The following is a 19,559-nucleotide window of genomic DNA, read 5'->3' as shown; positions in this document are numbered from 1 at the left end:
TTGCAATGCTATGAAGCGTCCGTGGTCACCATGGCCCTGGGCTGGGGAAGACGGAACAGTTGACACCAAAGATTTGGTTTTGGCTTCATCCAAAGCATTTGTTTCTTGCAAAGATTTGTAAGGCATATCATGTGATCGAGTGGGCGAGTTAAAAATCTACCACGGTGACGAGAGCCACTGCAATTGTCTCGTGTGCAGCCTCGCCAGTGTTACCAAAGTAATGGTTGCTGCCATAGAGCCCAATAGTTGTAGTACAAGGCGTGCTGGTATAAATGTCTGCAGGAGGAGGACGTGAATCTGGTTTCTTATTTTTGAAAGCCTGTGAGGAGGGAGGGAAGCTTGACAGGACATTGTGTTGAAGATCGTTCCAATGAATTCCAGTGCTCTTGTTGGACACTGGTGATTTGCCCATGTTGGTCGTGATACCTAGGCAAAGAGCAAGGCCATGAGAGTAAAAGACTGAGAATGAGAAGATTCCTGGTCGTGGCGGTAAGGAGTCAAGCGTCTCCATATGGAAACACCTGGAATTCCTGTAGTTGGAGATGAGCTACTACAACTACCATGCATTTGGTGAACACTCTGGGGGCCGTCGAGACCAAAAGTGCAGTACCCTGAACTGATGACTGACTGACTCCTAGCCAGAAGCAGAGAACTCCAGGAGCGTTTGTCCATATTTACATGTGGTAATACGCATCCTGGAGGTCTATAGAGCACATCCAGTTGTCCTTCTCCAAAAAAAGGGGAGAATGGACTGTACCGTGACTATCCGGAAAATTTGAGGTTTGATGAATTTTGTTTAGTAAACGGAGATCCAGGATTGGTCTTCAGTCCCACCCTTTTGGCATTAAAACAAACCTAGAGTAAAAGCCGGATCCTCTTTGGTTTGCTGGGACTGGTTGGATAACCTTTTCTTAGCAGCTTTTTGATTTCTAAGGCTGCGGCCTCCCTCTGACTGGGTGGGACATCGGGGATTCATTTTAAAGGTCTGGGAGTGAAGTCGAAAGTGATACGATGGCCTCTGGATATTATCCTCTGCACCCATGCATCTGTTATGAGTTGCCAGGCCTGTAGGTACAGGGAAAATAAACCCCAGACTGCTTCCAGAGGAAAGCAATCGGGCCGCTGTTCAGGAGTGCTGGAAGGGTCTGCCAGAAAAGGAATCTCTAGCGCCCTGGGTACGCAGACACCATCCAACCCAAAAGGAGAGTTTTCCAAATGAATTGCCCCCTCTGCCCCAGGGGGGATTGCTCATCACAAGTGTCGCGAAAAGATCTCTGGGACTTCTTGAACCACATTTTTCCTCCCCTCCGATTCCTGGAGTAGGAACTCTGGGAGGTGGAAAAACATATGCCCACAGCAGACAAGGTCTTTCCGTCCGTCCGCACCAAGTTAGTGTTTTTCTTACTTTGGGAGCAAAAAGGGAAGATTTGTCAACAAGCGTGTTGACAAAGGAAGATTTAAAAGTCACACAAACGCATCCAAGCATGCTGTCTCAATGCCCAATGCAGCTGCTCAAGTTGCCCCCTAGGTAGTAAGTAATCAAGCAAATCAAGGAGTTCAATATTGATTCCAAGGTAGCCAGCTAAGAGGCAACAGTATCACGCACCTCCTCAGGCAGTACACCTCTGCCAAAGAGGCAGACATTTCTGAAATTAGGTCTCTTTGGAGGCAAGTGCCAAGTAATTCAGTGACCGGATGGCAAAGGTCGCTGAAGCACAGGTCCACTTCCCCAGTCTGTCCATAGCCCAAGACTCCCAGTTAGGGGGATAAACAGTGGAACTATCTTCCGCCAGTTCCTTCTTGGTGGCCGCCGCAATGACCACGGAATTGGCTACCAGCTGTTTGGACCAATTGGGCTGGTCTTCCAGGGGACGGGTTCTATGTTGTCCGGGGCCTTCCATGCACCCTGCACAATAAAAAGTCGAATGAGCTAGTCTGCAGGTGGGGTCACCCAGGAAGTAGATGGCAGAGCACGGAAAGCCTGCAAGAACACAGATTCCTCCGAAGGGTTGGAGGGCTTCCAGTCTCCCCTCTGCTTGAGGATCTTGACAAGGTCTCCAAATGAGAAGTCTTCCAGGGGAGACCGCGGGGACCCTTCTCCCTCATCGCAATCTGTGTCTTTGGTGAGGATTCCCCCGAGTAATCCAAGATGCTTCCTCTTGCAAAGTTTCTTCCAGGGTGGTTCCCCAGTGGGATCTAAGGAGGACTCCGGAGAAAAGGTTCCCTTGGAGGGCAAAGTCTTGCGGCTCGTGTGCTTGAGGTTCCAGATTAGGAGGGTTAGACAGCTGCAAGCTAGAGGGGGGCTCTGGTTCCGATTCCAATGGTGTCAACCACGAGCAGTGGCCATATAGGGCACCAGACAAAAACCTGCGCCAAACTAGGTGCCACGGTGCTGCCAGCCTAATCACTACTGAGTGCCCCAGTTCCAAAGGAGCCGTGGCGCCAAGAGTAAATCGGTGCCAAGACAGTATGTACCTGGATGGCATCAGTACTGAAGTCTCCAAAACGTGGGTGGAGGTCGGAGGAAGACAGACAGGAGAATATGCCGTGAAAGCTTCTGCTCCAAGGGGAAGGGAAGACCAGGTCTGGGTGGTTAATCCTCTAACTGCCAGAAGCTGATCCACAACCCTCACTGCATCCTGTTCCGAAAGACTCCTGGTGGATCTGAAGGACGCTGCGGATGGGGAGCCTGGTCTCTCTAGAAAGGGACTAAATTGTTGTTAGTTTTTGGAAGGTGCTCGATCTTATGAACTGAAGGAGTCATCACCAGAGGGGCTGTGTAAGACATTGGCACCGTGGCCGGGGAAGGTGTCTATGCAGGTACAGTAGCTGGGGCCTGTGTCAAAAGGTCGGCACCGAGGGAGATGGTGCCGAGGTCAGTACAGTGGAAGGAGTCTGAGTCAAAATCAAAGGCAGCACAGAGAGAGGACAGGGACCCTGGTGCCGAAGTTGTCTGCGCTGAAGGCACAGGAGAAGCCTGGTGTTGACTCTGTTCCGAGGAGGACGAGGACGTCGTAACTGAAAGACTCAGTTTCTCCTTGCGTCAACGTCTTTCTGGGACGGAGGTCTCGCCACCTCCCAAGCATAGAGAGCCTACACAAAGGGTGATTTTAGCATACCCTTAAGGAGAAGTTTGTTCTTGCGTTCAGCCAATGTACACAGTATTACCACACAACAAACTATACAAGATGAAAACAAGCACTTTTTCCTCATCTGTAAAATAAATAGTACCAATACCAAAGGTAAGAGAAGGGCCTACTAAGACAGGGAGAGAGGGAGTAGTCCCAATGATGGTAGAAAAAAACTACCAAAGGTAATGGGTAGGGCTTAGTCAGGAAAGAACAATGTAGAGATAGACCAGAAAAAAAAAAAAAAAAAGCTAAAACTTAGCTGAGAGAAGGCTTGGCACGTCTGACGAGGAGCACGGCAAATGAGATCTGGAGAGACTGAGAGGGGCATTGTGGGCAAGTCTTAGCAGAGACTTTTTGGCTGGCGCAAGCTTGGTAAAGGCAGTGTCTGTTCAGAGGACAGAACCGAAGTCCTAACAGTAAGGAATGAATGTTGTTGTCGTCTTTGGGCTTTTCCCGGTTAGGGGTCGCCACAGCTAACTCCAGTCCGCCAATGACTGGCAGTCGATTTTCACGAATGCCGCGGTGCCAGCTCGATGTTCAACCTTCAACGAAGGGACGCCCATTTACGCATGTCTTTCAAATGCCCACCCAACCGCAGGGAGGGCATGCAGACTCCACACAGAAGGCACTCCCCACACTCCAGCAGGGAATCTAACGGAAGATGTAAATCTATATGTTTTATGGAGCTTCACAAATGTAACAGTGCACTCTGCTGGAAGAAAGCTGATAAAAGTAAAGCATTTTATGACTGTTTGAACTCAAAGCTCGGAGACAGGATGTCTGGACTAAGGAATTCGTTCTATCTTGATTTAAGAGATAATTACTAAGGATTTACATGAATAATGTCTTTTACTGCTCTGGCGTCCTGGCCAGATGGCAAGTTTACTAAGATAAGTACATGTTAAAGTTTGTTAGTCTGGGAACCGGAGAAATGTCAAAAATTATGTAATGTGAAATTACTCAGCAGTACTGCGTTACGAGAGAGAATGAGAATATTAAGCATTTTGGATTTTGTCTGAACCTGTTGTTTACTTTGTGTAGAGATAACTTAAGCTCTTACAGTACATTGCATGTATTTGGCGATACTGTACCAGCCACTCCTAAATAGCCTTCACGTCTCAGTCACACTTACTATTTGGATAACAATATTGAACCGTAAAATTGGTCACCCTTTGGGAAAGGCCTTATAGTACTCTATTAGTGGCAGTCGGTACTACCTTACAATCTGGGCAGAAAGGGGACACAGCCGGAGATCCTGTGCCAGCTTTCCCCAGTAGTTTCTGTATGTATCCAAATCAAATCTTAAAAAGTGCGTGTGGAGGGAAAGGGAGAGCGAGAGAGAGCGAGAGCAAGAGCAAGCAAGCGAGAGAGAGCGAGAGCAAGAGCAAGCAAGCGAGAGAGCGAGAGAGCAAGCAAGCGAGAGAGAGCGAGAGAGAGCAAGCGAGAGCGAGAGAGAGCAAGCAAGCGAGAGAGCGAGAGACAAGCAAGCGAGAGAGCAAGCAAGCGAGAGAGAGCGAGAGAGCAAGCAAGCGAGAGAGAGCAAGCGAGAGAGAGCAAGCAAGCGAGAGAGAGGAAGCAAGAGAGAGAGAGCAAGCGAGAGAGCGAGAGCAAGCGAGAGAGAGAGAGCGAGAGAGAGCAAGCGAGAGAGAGAGAGCAAGCGAGAGAGAGAGAGCAAGCGAGAGAGCAAGCGAGAGAGAGAGAGAGAGCAAGAGAGAGAGCGCAAGCGAGAGAGAGAGAGAGCAAGCGAGAGAGAGAGAGCGCAAGCGAGAGAGAGAGAGCGCAAGCGAGCGCAAGCAAGAGAGCAAGCGAGCGCAAGCAAGAGAGCAAGCGAGCGCAAGCAAGAGAGCAAGCAAGAGAGCAAGAGCGCAAGCAAGAGAGCAAGCGAGCGCAAGCAAGAGAGCGCAAGCAAGAGAGCAAGAGAGCGCAAGCAAGAGAGCGCAAGCAAGAGAGCGCGCGAGAGCGCTACTTGGCAGGGACACGAAGCACTGGATGGACAGAGGGTGCTAGAGGTTTTAGCTTGACCACTAGGTTGACATCTGGACCCTATAGCTGTGCCAGTGGGGAGTCTTATTGGGGATCTGGAGAGAAAGGAAGAAAACAGCCCAAGACTGACTGTGATCTCGGTGTGCTCTTAAGGGAAATAGTACTTTACTGTGTGTGTACTTGTTATACTCCCAATTTTACGCACATCACTGGTGAAGATGGAGGCTCCTTGATTACTGGGCCAGTGCACAGGCGACATCTATTAACAGTCTGTATGGCATGGATTACAATGAGAGGGTTTTTGAATCTGTCCACGTAGGACATACCGTTCAGGCCTAGTATCCTTTTGGTAAGAGCAGCATGTGGTCATTCCAGATGCGTACGCCTGGACTGAAATAGGGCATTATATCCAATGACTGGCCTAATAAGGGCAGAGTTAAGGAGGGCAATGACATCCATAAATCTAGACACAATCCCTTCATCAGCTGCACAACATAGGACTACCTTACAAAGGACACATGTTGGTCAAAATTCGGTCACTATCCACACACGTTTGCCAAACTCAAAACAACTAAGTCTTAAGGGAATAGCTTTTACATCAGAGAAGTAGATGTCAAACAGAATAGGACCTAGCATAGAGCCCAGAGGATCTCATGCAATGTGACTGGTCGCCTTGTGAAGGTAAATCCTCTGTTATTCCCTGTGCTGTGTGCGTCACACACATATATACACACACACACACACACACACACACACACACACACACACACACACACACACACACACACACACTCTAAGCCAACATTTAGCACAATAAAAAGACATCCACTGTACATGCAGTACAACAAACCATGAAGTAAACACCATTTGTATCACAAATGTAGGCTCCTCAGTGTGTAAGTATTAAAGCTTATATCCATAAGGTTGGCACACAGACTCAGATATGGAGCAGTTGATTAATATGGAGATGGGATAAGCTAAAATATCAGCCATTTTAGGTATTCTGTGTGGGCAGGTTGTCAGGTGCTAGTCTTGTGGGTTTAAGTTTTGTCATTAGTTTTTTTTTTTTTTTTTATGTTGGAGGTGGGTACTGTGGAAAGGAAGGAGGGAGGGACTGGTGTTTATGTAGGGAAGTGTTTTTTTGTTAGGGATAGAACGGTCTCTGTAAAATGCTTGTTGAAAGAGCCAGCTATGCTACAGGGGGAGAGAGGGGTGGTTGGTGGTGGTGGGGGGTTACCTTCCCTGGGCAGAGGATAGAGTTAACTGTGGATTAGAATTGCTTTGGGAGGAGTTTAGGGATGTCTGATAGAAAAGGGCTTTGCCTGCTTTTACACTTACATAGTTCAAGGAATAGTTGACTGAGGGTTTTTTGATTGTGCACCATTTTCCCCATATTTTATCCCTGGATTTCATAAGGTCTTTTTGTAGCCAGGGGGAATTTTTTAGTTCAGATTTTGGTGCATCTTTGGGGAGCATGGGAGTTAAGGATGTTCAGGAAAGTGCTGTTAAAGTAGTGGATTGCTTCATCTAGGTTGAGGTATTTTAGGGGTGACCAGTTATTTTGTAAGGAGGTGGTGAAGGAGCTGGAGTTGAATTTAGCTCTGTGGCGAATGTGTCGGTGGAAAATGGGTTTGCTGTTATTTATGTGGTGTTTTAGTAGGACGGTTGGGGAGTGGTCCCTTAGGGAGTCAGGCAAGGAGCCTGCCAGGTAAGAGTGAGGATCTTTGTTGACTAGGGCCCAATCAAGAATGGTGTGATTATTGGGGTCATTTATCCTGGTTGGGGATTGTATAAGCTGCAAGAAGCCATAGAGATCTAGATGGAGTGCTGGGGGGTTTACTACTGCAGGACAGCCAGTTGATGTTAAAAAGTCACTGAATATGATGGTTTCTTGGGCTAGGGAGAGATTGGCCAAGTTTAATAGGTTTTCAAGGGAGGGAAGTATATTTTGGCCTGGAGGGATGTAGCAGCCTACTACGTTGATTGCTTTCTTAGGATTTAATTTTAGGGTAGCATAGAGGATTTCTTCCTTGTCAAGCTGGGGAGCGGACACGGTGAGAATTTGGATATTGAGGTGAGGTTTATATATCTGTGCCACTCCTCCTTTTCTGGACAGTCTGTCCTTGCGGAGGGTGTTATATCCAGGTGGGAGTATTTCTTCACTTTTGATGTGAGGTTTAAGCCAAGATTATGTTAGGATAAGGATGTCAGGGGAATATAGGTGTATGTATGCCTGGAGGTCTTGGATTATGTTACAGGTGATTCTGATGTTAAGAGACATAATGAGGAGGTCTGTTGGCTTTTTATCAAGTGTGATTTGGGTGATAGGGGAGCTATTTGGAGGGGGGTTTGTGGAGAGGTTGGAGAAATTGGGGCCAGGGTTAGGGTACACAACTCCACTGACAGCAAGTTTAAAGAGAATGCGGAGGATGTGTTTTACATATACAGTGAAATGATGGTGGTATTTTAAGAATAATTTGCATTCAGATGAGGTGCGGGCTTGGTAATTGGGTAGGTGTGGTGGAAGGAGACATTTTAGGATTGGAGTAGTGAAATTGTAAGGTGGGAATTTGGGTGGGAATTTGAGAGGGGTAGTTGACAGAGCAATGAAAGTGTTTGGGAGAATTGACTGCAATGTCTTCGTAAGATGTAGTAGATGCTAGAATAGTGCAGCAAAGAATTATAATTGTAGTAGTTAGTGACATGACTGTTGGGATTAGGATGTATGATAAGTAGGAAGGAGGAGTGGAGATTATTGGAGGTATGAGTTGATTGGTTGGATATTAGTGGGAGCGGTCTTATTAGTGGGAGCGGTCTTTTGCTAGATTAAATTTGAATAAGCTGGGGTGGGAGGGGAGCGGAGTGAGCAGAGCGAACTGAGCAGGCTAAAACCTTTGGCAAGGATTGCAGGGCAAGTGGTAAACATAGTCCATTTGGGCTATACTTGATTTCTGTACCAAATTCAAACTTTTCCACTGGAAGTGACTGTAAAGGAAATTATTAGGCAGTGGGAGTAAAGGTGGTGTTGGCTAAAGAGGGTTTCAGGTGGGGATAGTGTTGGCCTGAGTGAGTGTGTGCTACCCTACATAAGGAAAGTTAAACACATACTCCCATTAACATTGCCCTGCAAAGAACAGTGCAAGTCAGCAGAAACAAAAGAGTACCCAAGTAGAAATAAAGGTTTAAAGTCCTGCAAGGAAAATGCAGGGGGTCGATGCAGGTCCTACAGTGCAAGTCTCAGAATTGTACAAAGTGTCAGGAATACAAACATATTTAAATATCAACCTACACAGGGTGCTTGTAAGACACCAGAAGATAAACTTTTAAAGTATCCTGTTTAACCAAGAGGCAGCTTGCAGATAGGTTCAGAGAACAGGAATCAGCACACTGTTGCAGTATAACTTTAAGTAGCTGGTAGGTAGAGTAACTGCAAAGGAAAAGAGAAAAGTTTATAAAACTACAGTTTCTTAGCAAAAAGGGTCAGGATAGAGCAGATACGGAATATCGTCACTTTAGTTGTCTATATCTAAGAATAGGCCAATGGGATAGACGACCAATGCCATGACTCAAAGCAAGATCTCAACCAGTAAATAACTAGGGCGCGAACAGCCAACTATATTAAACATATGTATTACTCAATAGATAATCATTTTTATTTATTTTATTTTACATTTGTTGACTGGTAATCAGCCAGCGTCATGACTCAAATAAGCCAGTGTCATAACTCAGAATTTCGTCCTGTGAAAAATTAGAGAAGACATGGCCAGATTGTTTATATGTAAAAAATTGGACCAATAGGATAAATGGCAGACAAACAAGGTACCCAGCTTTATAGAAACCGATAACTAAACAGCCAATGTGGGGTTACACAACTGAATCTCAACCAGTAAATCGGCAAGAAGGAACAAAACAAAAAGATCTCTGCGCAACCATTATGAAGTTACGAAGAAGTAAAACAAGTTGGAAAGACTCATTCAAAATCATTGCCACTCAAAGTATACAAAACGCCCAGTGACCAAATATAAAAGCAAAAGTCAGGCAAAGTAAGGCAAGAGTCAAATGACCGACTCAGGGCACTTGGCAACAACAGGCTGAGCTGCCAATAGAACATATTTATATATATATATATATATATATATATATATATATATATATATATATATATATATATATATATAGATAGAGAGAGTAAAGTTCAAAAATAAAAACATTGTAATGACGTTACAAAAATTACAATGTTTAGCACTTCAACAACAATCAGCAGTAACAGGGCATAGAATTCTCGTGTAATAAGTAGTTTCTTCAGTGCTGATTTCGGAAGGTTATCTTAAGAGTTCAGGCCTGGTGGTTTGTTAGCCTGTAATCCACAAGTTGTTTCTAAAGACATAAAAAGAAAAATTATCACTGGTTGATACATGCCACACAAGTGGATTCTTCATATCCTTGACCCTCATATCACTCGCGTTTGGATATACATTCTTAGTCTGTTGACTTTGCCTATTTAGAGCATGTCACAGATGGTACAGCATGTTACTTAGACTTTTAGTCTCGCAATCTGCAGAGTTCTTGTTGGTTACAGGGTGTTTGTACGTCTATATATATAAAAAGAAAAAGCATTTGAGATAGTGAGCTGAAAATGTACAAATTGAACTTCAACAAACATGAATAGTCTACAGAGGACCTCAAGGCAGGACGAAGTGTGGGGGTCAGCTATCTACAACTTTTAGCCTTGAGAGAGGAACCAAGCAACGGTAAACCAAAATAATTTCAATACAACCGGACATAAAAGTAAATTAGAGAGGTTATTACAAGTTGGTATACAGTGCACCCTTTCTGTGGGGTCATGAGACACTTGGGAATTTGGTTGACATGGTACAAAAATTATAGACAATCTGTGCTAGCATGTCTGGCTGAGGTATTGTACATAGTTTTCAATTAACATGTGTATTACATGCCAGCATGACAAGCTATGACACCGTAAATAAGTTCTTACATGTTGATTAATACTTTGTACAGGATCTTTAAAAATGGTTGAACAGTGTTCTGTTACATGTTTAACTGTGCATGTTTGTACAGGAAATTATAAATGCAGACTGTATCAAAGTCAGCTTATCTACAGACGATGCCATCAGAACGCGTTCAGATAGTCAGGGTTTACTGCTAGAGAATGAAAAAGCTTGGACGAATCTGCTGATTTTCAAAAAAAAGAGTGAAATGAACATAAGTGAAACAGTTAAGATAGTTAACCTAGTTTATAACAGCCTACTGAAGACAGCAGAGTTCAGTTGAGTTGTGTTCACAACTGTACTGAGCATTGGATACGCAAAGGGTTCACCAAGAACTGTAAGCCTGCCTTTGCTCTGTTGTATTATAAGTTTGGATCAAGGAGTGTTCTTTACTTGAATAAGAAATTATAGCTAACTAGTCAGAGTTTTTCCAATTGTTTGATGATTTCTGTCCTTCAGTATTAAATTCATTTTCCTGGTGACTAAATTCTGTTTATTGAAATTACTGTTTTAAATCAATCATTTTGCTCATTATTAACTATGCTTATTATCTTATATTGCGGCTGGTCAATTAGTGTATTCTTAAGTGATTTGAAAGTGCTTATACCTGCTTTGATAATTCCCGGGCCACTCCGAAAGCCTAGCTGCTTTACGTCATATACTACCATTTAAATTTTGATATCTAAATCAAAATAATTGGGACACCCCTTTGAAAGGGCACTGTAGAATCTGACTGGCGGAAGCATATTACTGTATTATTTGGTGGAAGGGACACAAGATGGAAATCTAAGAGACTTTCCCAGAAGTGTTTGGATATGTCAGATTCAATTTTAGTACAAATGTATCAGAGGTCTTAAACTGGGATACACTGCTGTGGAGTGTGTAATATGGAGTTACATTAGGGGTGAAAAGTATACAGCCCGGTCCCAGGTTAGAGACAGTGTTCCTGCTGTGCTCTTAGGGGAAACTAAAATATTGCAAGTGTGTCACACTGGAGTCAGAGTGAAGTTCCTTAGTTACTGACCTTAGTTACTGACCCAGGGCAGAAGTGGACATCACATACTGGTGGCAGTTTGGTGGGATACTGACTGGACGTCACATGGCATATCAAACAAGCAGATGAAAATACATTTTAAAAGTACAGCAAGACTATTATGGAAATTTACGAACACTGACAAAAAAAAAAAAAAAGATACAAATGATCAAGACATTTTTGATCCCACTGGTTCTTTATGTACACCAGGATGATACACATTACCAGCAAGAAAAGACATGGAAGATGAAGAAAACAAATTAATGAACTTGTTCTTTATCCCAAAGAAACTCAATTTAAAACAAAGAACGAACAGAGCAGTTTGGAACTTCTAGGTTTGAGGCATACTAGAAGGTTGCACAGCTTTAATATACAAGATTCAGGGCACCGAGTACATGCCCATATGGAAATACAATACGCATAGTGCCTGACAAGTTGGTAATAGAGCCAGCATGGGCATTTAGGCAGACCTGTTAAAGGAATACACCAGTGTTATACAAACCTTGTACACATGAAATTTTAGACCGCCACCAATCCATTGTAGTATACACAAGATGCAGAGGAAATGTGCATTTGGAGAACAAAAAATAGTCTTGGAAAAAAGATGACAAAGATGAAGTAATAAAATGGAAAGAAGCTAAACTTATTGAAATAAAATGGAAAGAAGCTAAACTTATTGAAATCGGATTGACTTGACAGCGATCAGGATAAAGGAGATGTTGGCTAGCAATTCTGCTAAGCCACAAATAGTACTTTTTTTTAATAATTTAGGCCAGAAATATCAGAGCAACAAGTACAGTATATAAAGCAATACTCAGTTGAGAACACAAAACAGTATTAAAAATGGTAAACATCAAAGTGACAGACTAAAGATATTAATCATAACCAAAGAAGGGGAGTGTCACAAATCTTACACATGCAACAAAACTGAAATCATTTAAAAAAGTTTGCACGAAAATATTTGCATAAACATTGTAAAGCCCCTACAAGGCTTAAAAATGTTCCCACAGACAAAGAGACACATGTGGGTATAAAGATTCTGATGGTTTTGGGAACGTACATTTCAACAATGACAGACTTGCTTCAGTACAGACAGAAATTGAGAACAATATGCCAATTTAAGTGGGAAAGAATCTGACCTCAGTATGAAGAGATTTTTATTTAGACAGTATAAAAAAATTATGTACTAAAGAGAAGACAGCATTGCTACATTTAGTGTTGAGAGTGTCTAACTAGAAAATGGAAAATCAAGGACAAAATCAAGTAAGAGATGATCACAGAGATTAAAAATATGGAGCAGACAACTGCTAGAGACCATAAAAAGAACCTGCGTAAACATTAGTCTGTACAGGATTTCTGTAATGAAAACAGCTTGAAAGAGAACACTGCCATGAAATGAAGTAGCCCAAATGCATATTTAACAAAGACGTCTGCAACACAAGATGTAAAGTCACCAGTCCCATTGTCAAGATATGGGATAATGAAATAAGATGAACTTCTTGCTTAAAACAGTATTAAAGGAAAACCACACGTTAAAACTCAATAATTATTTTTTCTGATCTACTTCAGCGCATCATCACTGTCTGCCTCTTATGAAACTGATTTACCCAAGGGCTGCCATAACAGCATGATCGCTTTACCACCTCTATCCCCTTTATAGCTATCACATTAGACATTTTCTTATGTCCTCCTATCCCACTGAGATACAATGGCAGCAGTGAGTCACAGGAACCTTGCACACCTTCTGTAGCAGGATACGTTTTCCCTGCCCATCATATAAATTTTTCTCAGAGCCCGTGTTGAGCTATTCCCAGCAATTATACAGCTCCAGTCAAAAAAGAAAATACTTAAAATTTCAGGCTTTCTTAAGGATTGCCATTTTGGAGCCCATATGAGCAAAGCTACCACCACTACAACTCACTAGCTATTAAACACAAACTGCTTCTGCAACTCCAGTGTCTTGCAGCAGTAACCTACAAAATTATCTGTTCCTGAACTTGAGTTTGAGATTTTTTCTTTTTATTCAACTGAACCTGGCACAAATGCCTTCCCACATTATATTTCCCCCCACTTTTCTTGCATTGCTATCCACTGATTTTTTTATATGGCAGCATATTAACACATCAAAACCATATCTTTCGGGCATGGCAAATCAAGATTTCTGTGGGTAAAACCGACATTGCTTGTTGTAGTTACAGAAAATCCAGCCTTCGAGTGAATCACTACTCAGAATGTGGTCAACTGCTAGATATCCATCTTTTTGAGGTTCCCAAGTTATGACTGTGCAGAACAAGGGTTATGCCATCAAAAAACGCAGTCACCTGATTACCAAATTAAAACATAAGAGAAAACCAAATAAGCTGGTTATTTAGAGGACATTAAGATACCTTAAATGTGCGTCACAGCTTTCTGTGACATGAGTTAGAATTGAAATATGAAGCCATTTGCTATGTTCACCACCCCCCAGGCAGAATTGACAAAATCAGGACTCTTCGGGAGAGACAGAGAGGGGGTGGGGTGATAACCCTTCAACTACGTACATATATACTATTTAGATTCTTCTCAGCAACAAATGAAGTGGCAAAGTCTCCCAACACACTGCTCCCCCCTTTATAACAACTCTTGACCTGCTGGCATCAGCAGAACTGACTGCTTGGGTATTTAGTCTAGGCAAGGTTTTTAGTTCTTTAAATATTCTATCTAATTTAATGTATTCCTTGCGCACTTTAATTATGAAACATCTGCAAAAGGTTTCATGTTTGCCTTAAAAGTACAAGGTAAGGAAGGTCCCTGGCCATTCCTGTATGCTGGCGGTACTACCATACCACAAAGAAGGCCGTGGGAATTTGAGAATTGTGCCAACCTTTCGTGTAAGTGAATTACCAAAACTGGAAGACACTGGTTCAAAGAGTGATGAAGAGGGGGCCTGTGGAAAGACTGCTCTGTTGGCAGCCTGCATTTAGATAAATCTGGTTGTACAAGATGGAAGGACCACATCCTGGGCACCACTGCCTATTCCCTTTATGCTCTCGGGGCCAGGATGCACTTTGTGAACTGACTGAGAAAGTTAAGGAAATCCCCACTGCTATTACACCAGACTCAAAGCCAATATTCCTCCAGGGTTACTCTCACACAACTAAAAATAATATACAACAAATACACAGTATAAAGCCACTGTATTTTACACATTGCTACTGCACATTGTTTAAACATATTAAACATTCTACATATCCATATCAGAGCACACAAAGCATTTCTATTATTATCACTAGTAACACACTACAACTGGAACCATCTAAAACAGCATGTCCCCTATAGGAAGTAACTCAACCATTACTGAGCATCCCAAATTCACTAAACCCACAGTTAACATCAGATGAAGTCAGTCAACTTTCCAATAGTACAACTCCCTAAAAGTGAAATTAAAAGAATGGGACAAAAAAATGTCTCAATATAATCTACATACTAAAAACTCTAATATTAGGGTTGGGAAGGTGGCCTAATAGTTAAGGTGTTTGCCTTATAAACACAAGGTGCAGGGTTCGAGTCTCACAAGGGATAATTGGCTAAGCTTAAAATGGCTCACAAGGGCAGTTAGCTTAGTATGAACCTATGATACTATGATAACCAATTACCCACAGAGAAAGACTCTGCCAAATCCTCTCTCAAATGAAATAAAGGTAGAATGCAGCATGCAAAAAATTAAAACAACTAAACAAGGTGTTCCTATATTCAACACCACCATAAATCCATCAACATACAGCTTATTTAACTTGTACAGTTTTGATTTGTAGAAAGTTAATTCATTACCAACAACCTACTAGTGAATCTCTATGCACAGCAGCAAAGGCAACAGAGAAACAACAAAAGGATATTCCTTCCTTGTGGAAAAGATCATACGAAATTCTACCATGAAAAAAGTGTACCTCAGTAGAACTACAACACTTCAGAAACATAAGCATTTTTTTTTTTAACTCAAATTACCAAGAACCCCCCCCCCCCCCCGTACACAATTACTGGACATCCAATATGAAAACATACTCTATGCAACATGGTTTCTACTCAGGCCACAGAACAGAAACTGTGTTAAGCTTCATTAACACAATAAATCAATACCAAGGTCATCTAATGACAGACATTCTTGGAGATAGCAACAGCCTTTGACACGGTTCACACAGTCTACTCCTAATTAAATTAGAAGTCATCTGAACTTGAACAGCAACACTATAAAGGCTGTTTCACTGCTACCTCAGTAACAGAAAAAAAAAAATCTGTGGGATGAAGAGATAACCAGTCATCCTAACAAATCTTGGAACATGTAATGGCATTGTTTGGTATTTAACGTTTTAACAACATGTACAACAAATTTGAAAATGCCTCCACAAGTTCACTACACAGGTGATTCTACAGTCGTGTGTTCAGGCTAGAGCCTAAAATTCACTACATACCCACTACAATCATTGTGTAAACAAGTGACAGTGTACAATATCCCTCTAAAAACATACTACCCAGAGTAAAATGCTGGAGACACACACAGACATTCATAGTTTGTGTGTCATATAGTAAAAAGTTATGCAAGCTCAAAACTTACTTAATAGAACACTGACAGCAACTAGAAAAGCTTTTCTACTCTATTACATGACCTTTTTTACCCCAGGCATAACTACATTGTTAAAACAGAACATTTACAGCAAAACAAAGAAGAAAAATATACTGCTACCTAGTATTACAGAAGCTAAACTGGTTAGAACTACAACGTATGCCAAATTCACTTTCAGGTTGTAGTAATGCACTTTCAGATACAAATACCCAATAAAAATTTTGATAAGTCACTAAGGATGACGACAACCCAAAATACCATCAAATAAAACAAGCACTAGAGTGACTATCTTTACAAGCACTAGAGTGACTATATTTTACCATACTGCAAAACTCAGAAATCAAATTAGGGAAAAAAAAAAAAAAAAAAAACAGCAGCATGGAACTGCCTACGTGGTAAAATTCTGACCAATTAGCCCACCTCATCCAAATCATAATGCTACTCCAATCACTTATGGTAAAATGTTTTCTAACTCTGTTGGCTAGACAGCTACCACTTCAAACCCCATAATATTCAATGCCCATCCAACACAAAGTCTCAAACCTGGCATACCTACTTAACTCCGAATCCAACAGTACCACCCCCACTACCTATTTTTCTGTACCACCGCAGTACAGTACGCTTTAACACACAAAATACAACCCAATGCTCAAAATTAAATATGCTATGTACACCCGTAAACAATGCAAAGAAAATATTGTAATGTTTATTCATTTCGTTTGATTTAATTGTTGCTATTTGAGGAAACTTCCCCCTCAGGCCAGCAGTGGAAAGAAAGGGGAAATGCATATTTCATAAATATTTAGCTTCTATGGCTTAACCCTTCAATCAAAATTACCAAATATTGTATACATGATGTACACTTCCAGAACAGAAGTGCATTGATGCACACAGGGTTGGCATAATAGTTAAAATCTTTACCTCACAAAAAGGTAGAGTGCTTGAATCCAACCTCTGGTTACTGACCAAGCTTGAAATAGTAAACATATCAATGGGTACTGCACAGCCCAGTGAACCCAGAAGTCTAAGCTATAATGATTGCAAAGCATTCTACTTTGACTGCCTATTTACTCTACCTGCTACATTCACTTATATTTAAGTGGGTTAGTGGGCATATCCAGGGCCCCATTTCAGCCACACACCAAGTAAACAAGGCAACACAAACAATGTACATACAAAGCAAATACATTTTTATTAACACATCATGGTCTAGAAGCAATAGAAAAAAAAAACAATACAAAGACAAGTAAAGTCATTCTTGTTCAACTAGTTTCAAAACAGAGTAAAGTAACTAATGGTCTAACACCATGGATCAATGTGATGTGGTTAAATCATGCTTCAACAGTTGCATTTGCACTCATCAGCATGACACTTCTATAGACGTATCTTGAAGATGATGTTTTCTGACAATCTAATCTTCATGGAAAGGGGTCCAGAAGCGGGAGCAATAACCCCTACAGTCTGCGACAATGGTGATCTGAGCAACTAAAAACAGAATCTGCAGTGTGCAGGGAGTATGTGGTGGTTAAAGCAGACAACCATTGTAAGGAAACTTACAATAAAGCATGTTCAAAAAGAAATGCTTTAACACTACCTAGCAACCAGTTTAACTCCCGAATACTATAATGATGCCTCAACAAGTTAGAATTTAAGAAATGTGTTAGATGCATCTCCCACAAGAAAACACGGGTATCTTTGTTGGGTAATGTAGTGGGTTGCCTCAAAGACCAAAAACAGCGATGGTATGAACCATGGGTGTACCAAGTAACATTACAAAGGCTTTAGGAGTGTTAAGTTTGTTATGGAAGCCAATCCACAACTGCCCCAGCTATGCCATAATGCTACACAGATCAAGTTCCTCTTGCAAAACTTACTACAACAAACTACACCATTTACTTGAATATACTTATACCTTACACCAATGATTTACAACACCATTTACACTGCACTTATTATCCATGCAATACCACAAACAGCCTCTAGTCAAGAATAGAAGTCAGATCTGCAAACAAGCGACCAATCTACTCTCGAACACTATTATGCACTACTTGTTCTGCGTTCACCAAACAATAACTAAAAAAGCAACCCTATAAAGTCAATGTCTTATGAGGTCAACACAATAAACCCACAGTATCAGTTCTACTATGTAGTGTGCGGTCTTTAACACATTTGTTTTTAAATCGACGGTCCTTTTTTTCTTCTTCTAGAAAACAAAAATCGTTCTCACTTCCCCTTAAAGATTAACTTAAGCTGGAAGGCAGAAAAAAGGCATTTCGATATGTTACACTCGGAGAAAGCATTTAAAAAAACAAATGCAGCATTACAAATATATGCAATTAATGTTACCAATGTATGCACTGCTGCAAAATGTATAAAAAGAAGATTACTACCATAAATAATGCCAGGCTGCCAACGATTTAATTAAAATGAGATTCACGATTCCAAACCAATCCTGCAGTACAACTAACATACTTTGTTCCACAAAAATAAAAACACGAACCACCACCCGTTCCAGTACAGAGGCCCCAGTTCAAGAAACGGAAGTTTACAGTCTCAAACAAAATGGTAGATTTTTGCGTGGGGATGCGGCCTTGTATTGTTCCAATACAAGAACAAAGGGTTAATCTTAGCCCTGCTTGCCAAAGTCTCGCACATCCAAACAGTGACACCATGTTAGACACTGCGACTATTGCTCAACTGTCTTACTTCAAACTGTACATAAAATATGAAATAAACCCTTCTGTACATTGAGAACAAAAACACATTGGTAATCGGCTACAAACTACACCAATGGCTGACTCGCAGCTGCTAGAGCTTACTCACAATATGGAGAGTTTGCTGATCTGCAATCACAATGCTGCAAGGGTTTGCTTGCATTATCTAGAGGTGGGGTCCTGTCGACATTTCTGGTGAATCACACTTACACATGGGGAAAAAACCTCAAATCAACTCATCTCATTTCCACTGCAGTTTTTCTGTATTAGTATAATAAAAACATATAGTTGTCTCGGCGCTGCTCCTTACTCCCTAGCAAAACAGAATACCGCCAGTATCAATATAGAGAAAAATGGCGTAATGTACTTTCAGTACCTTACGAATATGCGCAGTAGCAAGCCCCGCCCATACCCGCTACCTGATAACGCCCTGAACTGACGTAAATGAATATGTAAAAATTATTCATGAGCTGGTTGTCTTTACGTGATTAGTTGTGGGTTGTGAACAGATTAATACAGTCAAACTGTTTTGTAGGGCATGTGTTTTGGGTAAAAGGGTTACTGAAATTTGTTTATGTTCTGAGGAAAATGAAGATGATGGATGCTAATTTGTTGACAGTTGTTGGATTTCACCTATCACAGGGGAATGAATATGTTTGCGACTGAGCTGGAAGTAAGATACCTGAAGTAAGGATCAGCAAGCAACAGATTTGGGTGTAACAAGAGGGTCCTATCGAGAAATTATGAAAAGCTGAGGTATAGTACCCTGAAGTTCTGACTGATCTTTTTTGAGAAGTCTTGAAGATCTTGAAGTGAGTGATGGGGTAGACAAATGGCACGTTAGGTGAGCCGAATATTGAAACCGTAAAATGTTAATTTAATACTTTTCTCTGTTGGATAAGGGACAAGACAATAAGATGCAGTTGATTTACATTAAAAACCTTTAAAAACTATAACATAAACTTTATCTATTATTTACTCTGTAATTTACCTTCGTCTCTCCCTTGAGTCGACTGGCCCATTCAGTCCCTCATATGCAAGAGGTGACCACAGAAAGTTGTACTCCAATCAGCCACTGGAGTTTATTTACTA

At 41.6% G+C, this 19,559-nt stretch overlaps 1 protein-coding gene across 2 annotated transcripts in view; it reads right to left on the bottom strand.

The window, feature by feature from the left end:
* SPIN1 (spindlin 1) overlaps positions 1–18,849 on the bottom strand; it is a 1,077,469-nt gene extending 1,058,620 nt beyond the window's left edge. The window contains exon 1 of one of the 2 annotated variants that reach the window (XM_044064286.1): positions 18,577–18,849. The gene's annotated coding sequence lies outside the window, so the exon portion shown is untranslated. The remainder of the gene's footprint in view (positions 1–18,576) is intronic. The other variant, XM_044064285.1, reaches the window with a different exon arrangement.
* Between the last annotated feature and the right edge of the window lie 710 nt (positions 18,850–19,559).

The sequence above is a fragment of the Protopterus annectens genome, chromosome 2.part2, assembly GCF_019279795.1.
Source record: "Protopterus annectens isolate FY-2018-M chromosome 2.part2, PAN1.0, whole genome shotgun sequence".
NCBI classification, from domain to species: Eukaryota; Metazoa; Chordata; order Ceratodontiformes; family Protopteridae; genus Protopterus; species Protopterus annectens.
This window is presented reverse-complemented; position numbering and strand designations above follow the sequence as displayed.